A 16404-nucleotide genomic window follows, 5' to 3' on the forward strand; every position below is an offset into this window, starting at 1 on the left:
TGGAAAGGCACATGGCAAACACGGTATCATCTGCTAGCTTTCTCTCCTGGCTTCCTGTTTCATGACACTCCGCAGGAGGTGTTTTCCTTCTTCATCTCCAACAGTCGTTGGCCAGTGGACTCTGATTTGTGGTGCTGCAGCATTCTCTACTCTCTCTGAATCTCTTATTCTCCAAAATGTTTCCTCTTTTATAGGATTTCAGAAACTAATCAAGAGCCACGCAAATGGGTGGAGACACACCTCTACCTAATCCACTTAACAACCACTCTTGATCAAATCACATCTCCAGGGAGATTATCTAATTACAATTCAAACATACAATACTGAATAGGGATTAGAAGAAATGGCTGTCTTTACAAAATGGGATTAGGATTAAAATATGGCTTTTCTAGGGTACATACATCATTTCAAACCAACACATCAGCTTTACTTAAAATATAGACATTTATTTGATTTTTGTTTTTATTCAAAGAAAATAAGGAAAATACTTTTAATCCTTAATTATTTTCACAAGTGAGTTGCTTGACATCTGTAACCATCTTTTTTATTTCTCTAGTGCCTTGTTCAATATCTGGTATATTACAGGAAATAAATAAATGCTTGATGAATATATGAAATATTGGATGAATTAAGCCCTTAAAGTTTGGACCAGGGTAAAAGTAAAAGTCTAAGCAGGAACTACTGAAGCACACGAAGAAATCCTCTTATGTAAAGAAGTGAATCAACAATACCAAAGTGGGTCAAAATTTCCCCAGAACTTCAATGAGTTAAAGAGATTAGAGTTTAGTTTTTGTGGTTTTAGTTCTTTTTTTAAATATCACAATGCTCCAATAGCTGTAAGAGGAGACAAAAAGGGTGTTCAATCTAAGAGAAGAGAGTCAATAATCTGTGCTAAGAAGTTCCTCATGAAAGGATTCAGTTGACATTAAATTCACTTGTACTTCTCAGAAGAGCTTTAGGGGATTTTTATTTTAAAATCTCCTTACAATTTTTTAGACCTAATTAGTTTGAATAGGATTTTCAGCTGAGGAAAGTAGTCAGGATACCAGCTTTTCTGTGCTATGTGCTTTTCAGTGCTATGGACTATACATATAGGCAACTTCAGCATTGATGGTCCCTGATTTCCCCCATTCCTTCTAAATATGCCATAGAGTTGTTTGCTTTAACTGCCAATTGTAGGGAAAAAGATAAGAGTCAACTTAAAAGTACTTATGAATGTTGCAGTTTGCTGCATGGATAAGCTACTGAGAAAGGCATGTTATCAGATATGCTCTGGTGGGGTGAGGAGCCAAGCAGAAGGACAGAGCAGCAGCAGAGGGAAGACTGCAAGTCCACAGGTTGCACAACCACAGAAGTCCTCTGAGATGGAACAGTTAACAGCCAAGTCGAGACTGGGAGCTTACTTCTTGGTTATAATCCACATCAGAGAGCACAAGGAGCCATCTTGTGCCTGCCATTTTGATAAGCAAGACTTCCTCAAACAGCACCCCTCCCCCAGCCCCATCATGCCATTCTCTCTTGCACACTTTCTCTCTATTCACTAAATAACTTTCATTGAGATAAGCTAAGTTCATAGTGATTATTCCTTACAGTCACTCACTACACCCTAGACCAAGCTACCATAAAAGACTTAAAACTTAGCAAAGCATTAAGACATGTATGAACATAGAAGAATCAAGCATGTGATCTATCAATTTCTTTTGTTTGTAAACATGAGAGGCTATTACCTTTAATGTGCACAGCTAACAGGTGTGCTGGTTTGAATCTGTTATGTACTCCAGAAAAGCCTATATTCTTTTAATCCATTCCTGTGTTTGCAGACCTACTGTGGGTGAGACATTTTGCTAAGGTTGTTTCCATGGAGATGTGACCCAGCCCATTCAAGGTGGGTATTAACCCACTTCTTGAAGTCCTTCACGAGAGGATAAAAGGCATAGACTATTTTGGAGAGAGCTCAGAGAAGCTAAGAGAGAAACACCCAGATATATTTTGGAGAGAAGGACCAGCAGACATCACTATGTGTCTTCCCATGTGACAGAAGAAACTTGGATAACAGCAGCCTTTCCTGAGAGATGTTCTCTTCCTCTTGATGCCTTAATTTGGACATTTTCATGGCCTTAGAACTGTAACCTTCTAACCTAATAAATCCCCTTTGTAAAAGCCAACCCATTTCTAGTAAATTGCATTCTAGCAGCTTTAGCAAACTAAAACCATGGGCTACTTCTGGAACGTAACATCTCTTTCAATCAAGCATTTAAAAACTATTTTAGGAAAAAATAAAGGCAATCATATTCACCTATACTCAATTGTTCTTTTAAAATGCAGCCCTATAACAATTTGGATTATCAGCTATTCTGGCTGATTCTGGACCAAATAAAATTGTCTCCTGTCCTAGTATAACTACTCAGAATTCTGAGAATAAATGGGCACGTGTGATTCCTTACGAACATGAGTCTAACTTTCACACCAAGGCTTACAATGAAGGAAAATACAATGATCACCAGATGGGATGCTATTTCTCTTGATAGAACACATAATACAGTGTGGGAGCCATTCAAAAAGCCTTACATGGAACCAACAGAAATCTAGATGGCTATTAGCACATTGCGTAAAGATTGAGACCATGTTTTCCTGGAAGCTCCTTCCTTTCTTCCTCCCTTTCTTCCTTCCCTCCTTCTTTTTCTTGTCTACTTGCCTGCCCTTCTTTCATCAATTTCCACACATTGATATTGAGCACAATATTTCACGTACATTTTATTTTTCAGGAGTTCAAGAAATATAATTTTATCGCTATAGTGCAATGCAGTTATGATTTTTGATTGCCAGATTAGCACTTCAGACAATTTTAAAGTTTAATTTAATCTTTTCGTCTCACTTTAGCTCATTGTTATCCTTTTATTTTGTATGCTGAACTCACAGAACCTCAAAATCCGCATTTGGCAATCCATCATCTGTTATAAACATTTTATGTTTACTTCATATTAACATTTGGTATATTTATTCCTTGTATAAATTTAATATGTTCCTATCTATACATATATCTTATGTCCCACCATACCTGTTGCAATAGTGGGCACCTAATAAATACTCACAGCCTTTGATGAATGAATGGTAGTGTGCAGCTGGCTGGGTTCTCACATTAGCTACACTCATGCAAGGAAGAAATGAAACAAGAAATGCTGAGCCAAGATATTACATTTCTTGTGGGGATACCATAGGCAGTTAAAAAGCTGAGGACCATAAAGGAAAAGATTGATAGATTTAATTTTATAAAAATTAAAAAGTGCTCTACATTAAATAATAAAAATCATTAAAAGTCAAATAATGCACTAAGGAAATTTATAACATAGACAAGTAATCATTTATATCCTTTATATATAAAGAAATATTACATTTTTTTAGAAAAAAATGTAGGCACTATTCACAGAATGCAGCAATGAGCAAAAAGACAAAGATAGCTGCCCTCATTACATTCACAGTCTAGTGGTGGGGAGTAGACAGAATAACTTTTAAAATTAAGCAAATTCTAACAAGCTCCAGTCTTCTGAGTATGGCTTGTGCTTGTTTAACTACACTGCATTTAAAAAAAAACAAAGGTTCTAACTTTGTTTTACTATTTTATAAAGATACATGCACACACACACACACACACACACACACACACACACACACACACACACACACACACACACACAGAAGCAACAGAAAATGCTGGACATTTCTGGCGTTTCAAGAGGAGCCAGAAGTCACTATCTCAACAGAATACAAGACCATCAGGCAGGAACTGACAACCCCGTTTGAAACAAAGCTCTTTCCTCTTTGTAGGAGATAAAGACAATCAGGGTTGGGGAGCAGAGGAAGGAGCATGGCTAAGAATTATTTGTTGTATAAAGATGATAAATTACTGTCCTATTCATTTTCGAAACCATCAACCATGGCTAATGGTATGAGAGCTAGTCATTGCAGCTATATTTTGTGATTTTTGTATTCTCTGAAAATCGGAAATCTACAAATGGTACACAAGCCCTAACTCTCGTGGATAACTGGGAGATGAAGATATCTCTCACTTCAGTCAGTTCAGTTCAAAAGAAAAATACAAAAACCTTCACTGAAGCAAAATATTTTTTGGCTCAAAGATGAAATTCCAAGTTTAAAGTAAATGAAGTTATTTTAGATAGGCTATGTCAATATTTTACAAGTCAGAGAGCTGAAGTGTCTGGGATGGCTGGCAAACTGAGAAAACTTCATTGTAGATATGCTAAGGAAAAGGGAATAAAAGGACAGGACCTGCCCTAGCCTAAAAATTTAAACAGCCATTGAAAGAGAGTAGCGATCCAACCCTGTGGCATCTCTAAGACGGAAATATGCAATGTTTCTACAAGATGATTGATCTGTAGTTCAAAGGAAATTTATTCTCTTGAAATCTGAGCAAAGAGCTTGAGCCTTTTTGCAAGTTTGGCATATAGAATATTCACACTCTCCCATAAACTCTGCATTTTTCTCCAGTGAGATACAGAAAAAAATTCATTTTTCAGGAATCCTACAGGTTTTTAAAGACAGACAGATGATTTTTGTCGACATATATAGGTTTATTTAGAGTCCTCTCATCATAGCTAGGTGCACTAGTTAAATACTAGCAGCCTTTTCATACAAACATACAGTTTAGTTCTAAAAACCCTGTGGTGATGCCCAGAAACAAAAACACTCCAATTTTATTAACATTTATAACTCTAATACTATTTTAATGAGGGAAATAAGAGCCATGATTATTATTGTGTCTGGCTAACAGACATTTCTGAGGAAAAGAACCAAGGCTTCTTGAGGTATGGATGTTTTCTACCAAAGATACATGAGATTTTTAGAGCAATGTTTCTTACACAGGAGGCCATGAATTTTTTTTTTCTTTTTTATGGTTCCAAGCTTTTTACTTTGTACTTTCTACTTTGACACATTTTATATCATTTAATCTTTACAACAACCCTTTAAGGTAGGAATTTTCTGCATTTTGCAGATGAAAAAACAATTGCAAAGAGGTTCATTGATTTGTTCAAGTGTATCATACAGCATTTTTTTAATACACACACACTATACTGTTAGCGAGGCCTGTATGTGTAGGTTGCTTTATCACTTAGTATTTCTTGTCTTCTCTATTTGTGGAGCAATTGCTCCACTTGTACAGGTCCCCTTCTTTCTTCTCTTTTCAACAGCCCATGTGGGCTTTTCTTTTTTAATACTGCATTTAATAGCACAAAAAAAAAATCACAAATACAAAGAAACTAGCAAAGATGTTTGTCAATGAAATATCCCTGCCTCCTCCACTTTTTTGCCTTGATACCCATATACTTAATGGGCTACTTTTTTGCAAACTTTTCTTCTTATCCCCCAAACTTGTAACTGTTACATGATCAGTTAGTTGAAGCTGGAACATGCACAAAGAAAGATGTTTTATGGTTACAAGGGCACACTTGGTATATACCTAAAATTGCTGAGGGCAGTGACAAGAACAGACGTTTGCATACCGATGTTCATAGAGGTACTGTTCACAATTGCCAAAAGATGGAAGCTATCCAAATGTCCATCAAAAGATGAAGGGATAAACAAAATGTGGTATATAAATAAGATGGAATAATTATTATGCGGTAGTAAGATGAAATGAGGTCATGAAGCATATAACACATGGATGAACATTGAGGACGTAACACTGAGTGAAATAAATTAGACAAAAGGACAGATACTGTATGATTCCACTATTACGACTCTTGTAAAGGTAACCAATAGCAAAGGATTAAAAAAAAAGTGAATTGATATGTATAAGACACAAACTGGTAAGATATTTTACCAAGGAGGGGGAGGAGGGATTCCTAGTATGCCTTATTTCGGATCATGAAGACGTATACCAACAGAGTCAGTAAAATTGGGTCATTGTAGCCTAGTCGTGGCTTCGGTATAATCAATTTGGTCTGAACTGAACCAATCTGAAATGAGGCTGCATCTCAGATAGTGGAGGAGGTCTTGGCACAGAACAGAGAATCTATATGTGGTTATTTTTGTCATAAATACAAAGGGTTAAGGGTTTAGTATCACTAATGCACAACTTTTTAAATAAAAAAAATGTTTCCACCCTGATCAAGGAAAATAGAGCACTAGGGTGGAAGAAACATTTAGAACTTCAGTATTTACTTGAGGGAAAAATGTAATTTTTTTGTAAAAAATGTAATTTTACATTTGTAAAATGTAACCTTTTGCTTAGGTGTGATCATTCCATATTTTATAGGGACAATTTTTAATAAAATTGATAATAAAATAAAGATAGATTTTCAAGAACTTAGAGGTTCATCTTTCTTCCCATAATAGAGTAGAACCCAAAGGAGAAAGAAAGTAGGTATGAATGGTAGAAGAAAGTACTACCCATACAGTAATAACACTAAATGTTAATGGATTAAACTCCTCAATCAAAAACATAGACTGGAAGAATGGATTAAAAAACAGGACCCATCTATATGCTGTCTGCAGGAAACACATCTTAGACCCAAGGATAAACATAGGTTGAAAGTGAAAGGTTGGCATAAAAAGATATTTCATGCAAATAACAATCAGAAAAGAGCAGGAGTAGCTATACCAATATCCAACAAATTAGACTTAAAATGTAAAACAGTTGAAAGAGACAAAAAAGGACACTATGTATTAATAAGAGAAAAAATTCAATAAGATGACATAACAATCATAAATATTTATGCACCAAACCAGAATGCTCCAAAATACAAGGTGTGCTGGTTTGAAAGGAAGTATGCCCCATAAGAAAAGCCATGTTTTAATATAAATCCCATTTCATAAAGGTAGAATAATCTCTATTCAATACTGTATGTTTGAAACTGTAATGAGATCATCTCCCTGGATGATGTGATTTAGTCAAGAGTGGTTGTTAAACTGGATTAGGGGATGACATGTCTCCACCCATCTGAGTGGGTCTTGATTGGTTTATTGGAGTCCTATAAAAGAGGAAATATTTTGGAGAATGAGAGATTCAGAGAGAGCAGAGAATGCTGCAACACTACGAAGCAGAGAGTCCACTAGCCAGTGCCCTTTGGAGATGAAGAAGGAAGACGCCTCCCAGGGAGCTTCATGAAACCGGAAGCCAGGAGAGAAAGCTAGCAGATGATGCCGTGTTCACCATGTGCCCCTTCCAGATGAGAGAGAAACCCTGAACTTCATCAGCCTTCTTGAACCAAGGTATCTTTCGATGGATGCCTTAGATTGGACATTTCTATAGACTTGTTTTAATTGGGACATTTTCTCAGCCTTAGAACTGTAAACTAGCAACTCATTAAATTCCCCTTGTTAAAAGCCATTCCATTTCTGGTATATTGCATTCTGGCAGCAAGCAAACTAGAACACAAGGCAAACACTGAAAAGAGAAATAGACACATCTACCTTAATAGTTGGGGACTTCAATTCCCCACTCTCATCAATGGACAGAACATCTAGGCAGAGGATCAATAAAGAAACAGAGAATTTGAACAATGCAGCAAATGAATTAGACTTAACAGACATTTATAGAACATTATACCCCACAACAGCAGGATACACATTTTTCTCAAGTGCTCATGAATCATTCTCAAGGATAGACCATACACTGGGTCACAAAGCAAGGCTCAATAAATTTAAAAAGATTGAAATCATACAAAACACTTTCTCAGATCATAAAGAAATGAAGTTGGAAATCAATACTAGGCAGAGTGCCAGAAAGTTCACAAATATGTGGAGGCTCAACAACATACTCTTAAACAACCAGTGGGTCAATCATTAGGAATCAGTCATTAGGAAGCTCCCCAAAAAGAAAAGTTCAGGACCAGATGGCTTCACATGTGAATTGTATCAAACATTCCAGAAAGAATTAGTACCAATCCTGCTCAAACTCTTCAAAAAAATTGAAGAGGAGGGAAAGCTACCTAACTAATTCTATGAAGCCAACATCACCCTCATACCAAAGCCAGACAAAGATATTACAAAAAAAGAATACTACAGAATAATCTCTCTAATGAATATAGATGCAAAAATCCTCAACAAAATTCTAGCAAATCAAATCCAGCAACACATTAAAATAATTATACACCATGACCAAGTAAGATTCATCCCAGGGATGCAAGGATGTTTCAACAAATGAAAATCAATTAATGTAATACACCATATCAACAAATCAAAGCAGAAAAACCACATGATCATCACAATTGAAGCAGAAAAGGCATTTGACAAAATTCAACATCTTTTCCTGTTGAAAACACTTCAAAGATAGGAATAAAGGGGAACTCCCACTAAATGATAAAGAGAATATATGAAAAACCCACAGCTAACATCATCCTCAATGGGGAAAAACTGAAAACTTTCCCCCTAAGATCAGGAACAAGACAAAGATGTCCACTATCACCACTGTTATTCAACATTGTGTTGGAAGTTCTAGCCAGAGCAATTAGACAAGAAAAAGAAATATAAGCATCAAAATTGGAAAGGAAGAAGTAAAAGTCTCACTGTTTGTAGATGATATGATACTATATGTTAAAAACCTTGAAAAATCCACAGCAAAACTACTAGAGGTAATAAATGAATACAGCAAAGCAGCAGGTTACAAGATCAATACTCAAAAATCTGTAGTATTTCTGTACACCAGTAATGAACAATCTGAGGGGTAATCAAGAAAAAAAATTCCATTTACAATTGCAACCAAAAGAATAAAATATTTAGGAATAAATTTAACTAAAGAGACAAAAGACCTATACAAAGAAAACTACAAGAAATTGTTAAAAGAAATCACAGAAGACCTAAATAAATGGAAGGGCATACCAGGTTCATGGAAGACTAAATATAGTTAAGATGTCAATTCTACCTAAATTGATTTATAGATTCAATGCAATACTTTAATTGAGAATTAAAGTCTGAAAAACTTACTTTTCAGAAATAAAAAATAACAAAAACAATAACCAAATTTATCTGGAAGGGCAGGGTGCCCAAGATAGCTAAAAGTATCCTGATAAAAAACAAAACAAAACAAAACAACAACAACAACAAAAAACGAAGTGAGAGGTCTCACACTACCTGACTTTTAGGCGTACTATGAAGCGACAGTGGTCAAAACAGCATGGTACTGGCATAAAAAAGATAGATATACTGACCAATGAAATAGAATAGAGTGTTCAGATATTGACCCTCTCATCTATGGACAATTGATCTTTGATAAGGCAATTAAGGCAACTCACCTGGGACAGAACAATCTCTTCAATAAATGGTGCCTAGAGAACTGGATATCCATATGCAAAAGAATGAAAGAGGATTCATATCTCACATCCTATACAAAAATTAATTCAAAATGGATCAAAGGCCTAAACATTAGATCTAAGACCATAAAACTGTCAGAAGAAAATGTAGGGAACTATCTTATAAACCTTATACTAGGAAGAGGTTTTCTAGACCTTACATGCAAAGCAAGAGCATTGAAGAAATAAATAAATAAATGGAATTCCTCAAAAGTAAACACTTTTGCACATCAAAGAACTTTGTCAAGAAAGTAAAAAGACAGCCTACACAATGGGAGACAATATTTGGAAACAGTATATCAGATAAAGGTCTAGTATCCAAAATATATAAAGAGATTGTTCAACTCAACAACAAAAAGACAGACAACCCAATTACAAAATGGGCAAAAGACTTGAACAGACACTTCTCGAAAGAGGGAATACAAATGGCCAAAAGGCACATGAAAAGATGCTCAACTTCCCTGGCTATTAGAGAAATGCAAATCAAAACCACAATGAGATATCAACTCACATCACCAGAATGGCCATTATCAATAAAACAGAAAATAAAAAGTGCTGGAAAGGATGTGGTGAAAGAGGCACACTTATCCACTGTTGGTGGGAATGTTAAATGGCACAACTGCTGTGGAAGGCAGTTTGGTGGTTCCTCAGGAAGCTAAATATAGAATTGCCATATGACCTGGCAATACCATTGTTAGTTATCTACACAGAGGACATGAATGCAAGGACACAAATGGACATTTGCACACCAATGTTTATAGCAGCATTATTTACAATTGCAAAGAGATGGAAACAGCCAAAATATCCATCAACAGATGAGTGGCTAAACAAACTGTGGTATATACATACAATGGAATATTATGCAGCTGTAAGACAGAATAAATTTATGAAGTATGTAACAACATGGATGGACCTTAAGGACATTATGCTGAGTGAGACTAGCCAGAAACAGAAGGACAAATACTGCATGGTTTCACTGATATGAACTGACATTAGTGGGTAAACTTGGAGAATTTCACTGGTAACAGAGACCATCAGGAGATAGAAATGGGGTAAGATATTGGGTAATTGGAGCTGAAGGGATACAGATTATGCAACAGGACTGATTGTAAAAATTCAGAAATGGACAGCACAATACTACCTAAGTGTAATACAATTATGTTAAAACACTGAATGAAGCAGAATGTGAGAATGATAGAGGGAGGAGGGCTGGGGGCACAAATGAAGTCAGAAAGAAAGATAGAAAACAAAGACTGAGATGGTATACTCTAGGAATGCCTAGAGTGTATAATGATAGTGACTAAACATACAAATTTAAAACATGTTTTTGCATGAGGAACAACAAAGGAATGTCATTACTGCAGGGTATTGAAAATAGATGGTAATTAATATTTTAAAATTTTAACTTATGTGTGAGACTAAAGGAAAAAAATGTTTATTTGGTACAAAATTTATGTTCTGACTAGTGGATTTTCTAATATAACTTATGTAGACAGCTTAATTGAACACCATAAGTACATGGAACTTTGAGTAGGGCATGAGATTTTGTTGGTTTGTCCAGAGTGATGCCCTGATAAATCCCAGAGTGATTTGAACAGCGAATAAAAAAGTATTTGCAAAGTCCCCTTCAGGGAATGGTGAGAAAGGGGGAAAATTCACCTTCCCCAAGTTAAATTTTTGAGATAATCACAAGCACTGAGGACAACCAAAGCTATAGGCTGAGCCCCCAATCTTGGGGTTTGTTCATATGAAACTTAACCCCACAAAGGATAGGTCAAGCCTACTGAAAATTAGGCCTAAGAGTCACCCCCAAGAGAACCTCTTTTGTTGCTCAGATGTGGCCTCTCTCTTTCCAGGCAACACAACAAGCAAACTCACTGCCCTCCCCCTGTCTACATGGGACATGACTCCCAGGGGTGCAGACCTTCCTGGCAACGTGAGACAGAAATCCTAGAATGAGCTGAGACTCAGCATCAAGGGATTGAGAAACCCCCTAGAATGAGCTGAGACTCAGAATCAAGGGATTGAGAAAAACTTCTCGACCAAAAGGGGGAAGAGTGAAATGAGACAAAATAAAGAGTCAATGGCTGAGAGATTCCAAACAGAGTCGAGAGACTATCCTGGAAGTTATTCTTACATATTAAACAGATATCACCTTGTTAGTCAAGATGTAATGGAGAGGCTGGAGGGAACTGCCTGAAAATATAGAGCTGTGTTCCAGTAGCCATGTTACTTGAAGATGATTGTATATTGATATAGCTTTCACAATGTGACTGTGTGGATTGTGAAAACCTTGTGTCCAATGCTCCTTTTATCTACCTTATTAACAGATGAGTAAAACATATGAAATAAAAATAAATAATAGGGGGAACAAATGTTACAAAAAATTTAGATTGAAATGCTAGTGATCAATGAAAGGGGGAGTAAGGGGTATGGTATTTATTTCTTTCTGTTGTCTCTTTATTTCTTTTTCTGAATCGATGCAAATGTTCTAAGAAATGATCACGATGATGAATATGTCAAAAAAAAAAAAAAACCAAACCAAAAAAACCTAGTGGCCAATAAAATGCCCATGGCCTGAGGGAGGATTTCTCTTTCTTGGTGGTCAAGTAAAAAATCCTTGGTCTTGGCCATTCCTTTTTAATTTTTTGTGTTTCCCTACTTGAACGAATATCTATATTTATGCATACATACATACACATAGAGGCAGATATATGTAATGTATATTATAGGGAATTTTTGCTCACAATATTTTTTTGGTGGGGGTCGGTAGTGGATGGACCAGGAATCGAACTGGGTCTCCTGCATTGGACCATTCCTATTAATAGGAATGATGAAAAGGAAGAGTCTTCCATTTCACTTAAACACCAATATTTCAACTAAATCACTCACTGTTCCAGATCATATGCCCAATGCTTCACCTTCCAGTGACACTTAGGTTGCTAAGAATCAGGAGACTCTGTGATATCATAGAAGGATATAAAACACTTATTTCTATTCCCTGCCAGGGGAAGCAGGTGAATTATGCTCTCCTAAAAATGGCTGTCTATTAATCCATGCCAAAACCTTTCATGACATCAAAGCAATTTGATGGTGTGGCAATATATATATTTACAGAGTGGCTATTTTTCCCTTGGCATTGTGAATTTTTTTAATTTAAATTATTTAGTTATTTAATTCACATTGGTATATCTTTATTTTTTTTAATCTAGCTCAGGTCAAATTCAGCTGAAAATCAGAATCTTCAATTTCACATGTTTGTCTATTAATTCTTACCTTATAAACAATAATTATAACATTTACAATTATAACAAAGGCATGTAATCATATAAATACTTTTTTTTAAATAAGCCTATATTCCCAGAGCCTGCCCATGCCAAAAAAAAAAAAAAAAAAAAAAAAAAAAGCCTATAAAACCTTGAAATCTCTGAGTATGGGAAATAAGTACCTTAAAATTGACTCCATTTTTCACTTTATTTTTGAAATTCTAGATGTTATGGTATTCTATAAATACCATTAATTTGAGCACTATACTAGCTTTTCATATGGTAACAAGGCCTCCTGACACAAAGGCAACAACTTCCTCACTCAATTCCTACACTCAGCAGTTGTTCACTTACATAGCTCATGGATTTGCATTTATCTAAATATTTATTAAGCTGGCAAAGGCGATAACAGTGTGGAGGAATTTGTTTCTGATAAGTCAGATTCTAAAGAATAACATAGGGAAAAAGCCAAAATTTTGCAAGAGTTTTCCTATGATCCTCTTCTCTACATTCCCTGCACTGCTTTGTCAACCAAGAAATAACAAACTGAGCTGTAAAGCCAAAAAAAAAGCGTTTATTTAGGGTCTAGAATTGCAATTCAGGAAGCAAAGATTCAGGTAGCAACCTAAATTATGTCCCAAGTTGGAGTTGTCAAGCAAGAGATTTTAAAAGGAAAAAAAGGAAGATGAAAAAGAAGTTGGTTAGGATGAGAGTTTTAGAAATAGGTTTCGTTTTTCCAGAAAGGGAATGGTTTTGTTGGCTGCTTAAGTTTTGCTTATAACAGCCAGTTTTTGGGTTTCAGGGGTGGCGTAAGGGCCTTTATGTTGTGCACAGTTCTCCAACTTCTTTTTAAGTCTCTTAGCCTAAGTTACTTTATTTTGTTTTATCTTCTGCCGCAGATTTAAGAATTGGGTTCTTAAAGAATGGATTGCACAGTATTGGCCAACACACAGGCTATAAGTTAACTTTTCCTACTGGTAAGGAATGTAGGAACACTGGAAATCCAAGCTTTCCATAATAAAAATAAAAATAATAATAATAATGTAAAACTACAGGAGAAGATTTTAGAAAATAATGAAATCTCATTTATCTCACAGTGAACTCAAGTATATACATTGATTTTACAGTGAAAATAAAGGAGATGAGTAAATTGTAGCTCAGAGGAGCAGTGGGGTAGGAGAGTCAAGGTGAGTGGTTCTGACAATTTCACATTTCCACTAAAAAAACTTTCAATGATTTTTCATTGTCCAATTTAATATAAATCCCTCATCTCATTATATAATTTCATATATTCTGAGAAATAGCTATTATGCTATTTTACAGATGAGGAAAGCAGTTCTCAAATTAGGTATGTGGTGTAAATTCATACAACCACTAAGGGGAGCATTTGGGATGTGAACCTGTCCATCCTGGGTCTAATTAGGTATTCTTTCTAGATCTGCATTGTCTGTCATTTAAGGCACTCCAGAATATGACCCTACACTGCATTTTCCATTTTATCTCCCACTAATTTGCTACATCTGGCTCCATCCTTGACTTTGTTCCTTTATAATGTCTTCTTGTCTTCCACTCCAATCTCTGCCTGCTAAAATTTTGTCCATCCTTCAAGGTTTTACCCCAAATATCAACTATTTCATAAAGTAGATGTCCTCAACTTTGGTTGCAGGAGATTTTAAAATCCCAATGTCCCACCAGTAAATGATAAATCAGTGTCATGGGGATGGGGGCAGCTATAAATATTTCTCAAATACTTATAGCTTAATACAGGTGATTCCAGTGTGTGGTCAAAGGTGAGTATAACCTTAAAATAGTCCCTCATCCCATCATCAGCTAACTATTTGTCAACATTTTTCTCTAATGGATTTCTCTATTACATTTTACTGGTTGTTTTCTTCCTCTCCCCCACTCTCACCAACCACAACCCCTTATATATTTTAGGCACTTAGTAAGAATGCATTTTAATTGAAATTAATTGATTCACTTAAGGAGAGTAAAAAACAATTGGGGGTGGTTCTAGTCTCATTATTCAGAAAATAACTTTTAATATTTTTCCTGGAAGATTGACTTGAACTTTTGGCCAAAAAGATACACAGTAAGCAGAAACATAACAAAAAGAAATCCATATTTTAGGGCTTCCCTTTATGGTGTTGCTGACTTATTCTTTTAGCTGGAAGACTTTAAACTTAGTGCACATATATTGGAATTTTCCACTTAAAATAATTATCCATTTATAACGTAATGTCTGTCTTATCTCAAAGGCAATATTATAATGGATTGAAATTATATAGCTGTCATGTATCAGGGTATTTATATTTCCAAGAAAGCCAGATGAGTATAATTTATTCTGATTTGCTTTATATCTTTTATTCCAATGGCCTTTACCTATAGGTACCACAAAAATGTTCTCATCCTGATAGATCATATCCATAACAGCATCATCCTCACTGTTATTATCATTTCCTAGCTATTGGCCTCAGCCTATCATCAATGCTGAGTTCTACTATTGCAGTAGCTTACTACCTGATCAAATCACCCTTTTCATTCTCTAAATCTGCTTTCATTATGATTCTACAGGTAGTTTCCTAAATTACTGATTTTCTTAGTTTAGCCACAACTTCAGTGGCTGCCTAAACTTGTAGGATCAAGACAAAGGTCCTCAGTGGGGCATTCAAGTTTCTATCAAATAGGACTTCTACCTAAAATTTGCAGTATTTCTCCACAGGGCATAGTCCTTGTACCTTATAGTCTGTAGAGGTCCTCCTACCTTTGTTTGATTATACATCAAATATGTTCTGCTGTTTCCGATATCTATCTGGGAAAATTCTTTAAAATTCCTTATAAACACATTAAATCCATTCCATCAAAAAACCTTTTCATAGTCTCCCCAATGAAATTAATTTCTGTCATGTTTTCTTAGTAATTCTCTGGTTCTTCCAATGCAGAATCATGAATGGGGTTTAAAGTTTCATTGATAGTATGGTAAATTATAATCAAGATTTCTTGTGTATGTGATTGGGTGGGCGGGGGGGGGTTCCATCATCAAAAATGTCTGTGTTCCCCAAAATAGGTAGGAACCAATGATCTGTGATAACGCTTATTAGTCTACTTTGGTTTAAGTTGTTTATCCATCCCCCATTTCATCTACAGTCTGTTAGACAGGTCTTTGCACTATGGTTTAGTTTTCTTGGCTGCTCCCTGTGACTTTCTCTTTGTATGAATTTCAGGCTCTTATGAAGGACTCCAATAATACTATTAAGTTCTATCCTGATAGAGGAGGGCCACACCTTAACCAAAGTAATCCTATCAAAAAGTCCAACTTGCAATGCTTTGCACCACAGGAATGGTTTAAGTTTAAGGACATGTTTTTCTGGGGTATCAACAGCTCCAAACCATCACATTTCCCTCACAGAACTTAACTTAAAATGAAGCATAAGAATGATCTAGAAACAAATGGAAATTGAGCTAGTCTATAAAAACTGGGTGGGCATCTATTTGCATCATGTGGTTTAATTACTATATAACTTCTTTCTAGCTGATTAGACTAGATTCACAGGAATGAGAAAACTAGTCTAGGGAACAACACCTTAAGGGAATTTTTTAAAGACCTGATAGCACAGTGAACATAGAGGCTTGTTTCTAAGAAAGAGTAGGTAAAATATAAAAATAACACTGGAATTCACCATCACAAGAGCAGTGAATTCCTAAGGAATAAGGAAGTAGTTTGGGTGAAAAGAAATATCACACTATTTTTTTCTTGTCTGCGTTTCTCTAATACCTAGCCCAGTTTCCTGGAAGTGATAGGTACTGAATATAAGTTTACGGATTCACTA

General features: G+C 35.7%; 1 long non-coding RNA gene across 2 annotated transcripts in view; it reads right to left on the reverse strand.

Moving 5' to 3' along the window:
• Positions 1-16404, reverse strand: part of LOC143662132 (uncharacterized) — a 326678-nt gene that overhangs the window by 88104 nt on the left and 222170 nt on the right. For both annotated transcript variants that reach the window (XR_013165165.1, XR_013165164.1), the window contains exon 4: positions 3093-3230. This is a non-coding gene — a long non-coding RNA (uncharacterized LOC143662132). The remainder of the gene's footprint in view (positions 1-3092; positions 3231-16404) is intronic.

The sequence above is a fragment of the Tamandua tetradactyla genome, chromosome 18 (assembly GCF_023851605.1).
Source record: "Tamandua tetradactyla isolate mTamTet1 chromosome 18, mTamTet1.pri, whole genome shotgun sequence".
Taxonomy (NCBI): domain Eukaryota; kingdom Metazoa; phylum Chordata; class Mammalia; order Pilosa; family Myrmecophagidae; genus Tamandua; species Tamandua tetradactyla.